Here is a 2,781-nt window from a genome sequence, read left to right as displayed (position 1 = left end):
TCCTGCCCAGCAATCAACCTAGCCAATTACTACCTGCCAGGTCAGCTCTCCTACCGCCCCAGGCCCTCTGTCCCTATAAAGTCCACCGAACAAAGAAAGCGCGCGCGATTCTTCCCTTCCCGCTTGAGTCGCCCGGAGATCCCAATAAAGTCGGTACCGGTCACCATGCGTCCTGCCTCGGGTCTATTGAGTGCCTGCCTCCGTGGGTCGGGGTCCCACAGCCAGGGTCGCACAGTACACATATCAGCGGCAACTGATACAGGAGCTAAAAAGAAATTATTTAGGCTGTTAGAGAGGGTAAGAGAGTCCTCGGTAAGGTTTCCCTTTTAATAAAACAAGCAGCCCTAAAATCACTTCTAACAAAGAACAGCCTGAAAAATCAAGCTGCAGATGTAGAAAAGCAAGGTAGAACCTTGTGCAGGCAAATGCCAGGAGCTGTGTCAATAGAAAAGGACTACCTACGAGCCAGGCATATCCAACATGGAGACTCCATCTTCCTTTTCTTTGTCACAATGTGTACAGTCAGGGAACAGGCAACATGGCACTAGCCAGGTAAAGAACCCAACTGCCTAATAAAAGATTAGGGTGAGGTGGTCAGGTGCAGCGGCTCGCTGTAATCCCAGCACTTTGGGAGGCCAAGGCAGGCAGATCACCTGAGATGGGGAGTTCGAGACCAGCCTGACCAACATGGAGAAACCCAATCTCTACTAAAAATACAAAATTACCTGAGCGTCATGGTGCATGCCTGTTATCCCAGCTACTTGGGATGCTGAGGCAGGAGAATCACTTGAACCCGGGAGGCAGAGGTTGCAGTGAGCCGAGATTGTACCATTACATTCCAACTTGGGCAACAGGAGCAAAACTCCACCTCAAAAAAAGAAAAAGAAAAAGAAAACAATTAGGGTGGGGTTGTTAGCTTCTTTCTGCACTGTGTAAATGGAACACCTGGTCCAACCAATCCTTTACACCCTAAGTAAAGTAGACACTGCCTCCTCAAGCTCATCTATAAAACCAACCACATCTCGCCCTGAACCTGGAAACCCATTTGGGACCCCTTCCTCTGCATGAAGGAGCTTTTATTTTCCTTTCACCTATTAAACTTCTGCTCTTAAACTCACCCGTTGTGTGTCGGCATCCTCAATTTCCTTGGAGTGAGATGATGAACCTCAGGAATTACCCCAGACAAATGATGCTGCTTCATTACTACATGACCATAGCAAAAATGATTGCAATAGTTATGAATATATCATTCTTGACACAAATTTGTGGAAATATACACAGGCACACACACACATACATATATATTTAAAATTTTCCCTTCTACTATTTCCCTACCATCTAACATGAAATAAGTTAATAGTAGTTATCTTTATACCTCTATTTAAGTTATAGGATATGAAAAGAGTCACGTGACTGAGCTAAAATAAGAATTTGAAGAAGAATGAACATCACCCAAAAGTGGAAAAGGGACTTTTTATCCTTTTTTGGGAAAATGGGTAGCATGTTTTTGGTTGAATGAGGGAGAGTTGCATCATGTTAGGCAGAGGCATGACATTGCTATTGCTTTTATCTGAAAAGTATGGGTTAAAGAGATACTTACAGGCACCTAGTTAAAAAGTGTATACTTGGGCCAGGCGTGGTGGCTCATGCCTATAATCCCAGCACTTTGGGAGACTGAGGTGGGTGGATCACAAGGTCAGGAGATTGAGACCATCCTGGTCAACATGGTGAAACCCCATCTCTACTAACATACAAAAAAGTAGCCAGGCATGGTGGTACAAGCCTGTAGTCCCAGCTACTCAGGAAGCTGAGGCAGGGGAATGCTTGAACCCAGGAGGCAGAGGTTGCAGTGAGCCAAGATGGTGCCACTACACTCCAGCCTGCAACAGAGCAAGACTCTGTCTCAAAAAAAAAAAAAAAAAAAAACGTATATACTTGGTGATTTTGTAACATGTTATCTTAGCTAGGCTGAACCATGTTTTCCAGGATTCTTATCCTGCATATTTCTAGTTAGGGTGGACCATAAGATAGATTTTGCATAAAATTTGGAAGGTGGAAGTAAAACAGCAGCCATGCTGCTTTTTATACTCAGGAGGTTAGGGAAGGGGCAGCAGATGCTATTGCAACTCATGCACATTGTTGTTTACTGGTTTACCTTGTTGATACGGGACAGCAATAAGACCTGATATACCTCACCCCAGATCCTCCTTCAGATTTTCTAAATTCCGGGCCAACCATGTATTTAGTTCCATGATAAAGGGCCCAAGATTCTACTGCACAACACTTATATCATTAAAGTAGAGCAGGCTAAGAGACGCAGGCAGCTTCTGGTTTATGCTCAGGGATTCTAGTTTGTCCTCATTCTCCTCCACTTTACATCCAACTTCCCTTCCTGAATATGTGCCTTGCCGATTTTTAAATTTTTTTAGACAAGGTCTTGCTCTATCAGTGGCACAATTACAGCTCACTGCACTCCCATGGGGTCTCACTGTGTTGCCCAGACTGGTTTCAAACTCCTGAACTCAGCAATCCTCCTATCTCATCCTCCCAAAGTACTGGGATTGCAGGCATAGGCCACTGTGCCTGGTCCCACCTTGCAGATCTGAAGCTCCAGTATCAGAAAGAGCTTTACAGGCTGTTTTAAACAGTTCCCACAATTGCAGGTCAAATCCCTGTAAACTTAGCTATGTATTATCTGTCATCTCTCTATTTATCTTCTAGTGATTCTGATTATCCTAGTAGACTTTGAGTAATAAGATGGCTTTAATAGAGTAGAGACAG

The sequence above is a fragment of the Cebus imitator genome, unplaced genomic scaffold (genome assembly GCF_001604975.1).
Source record: "Cebus imitator isolate Cc_AM_T3 unplaced genomic scaffold, Cebus_imitator-1.0 Scaffold222, whole genome shotgun sequence".
Taxonomy (NCBI): Eukaryota; Metazoa; Chordata; class Mammalia; order Primates; family Cebidae; genus Cebus; species Cebus imitator.
This window is presented reverse-complemented; position numbering follows the sequence as displayed.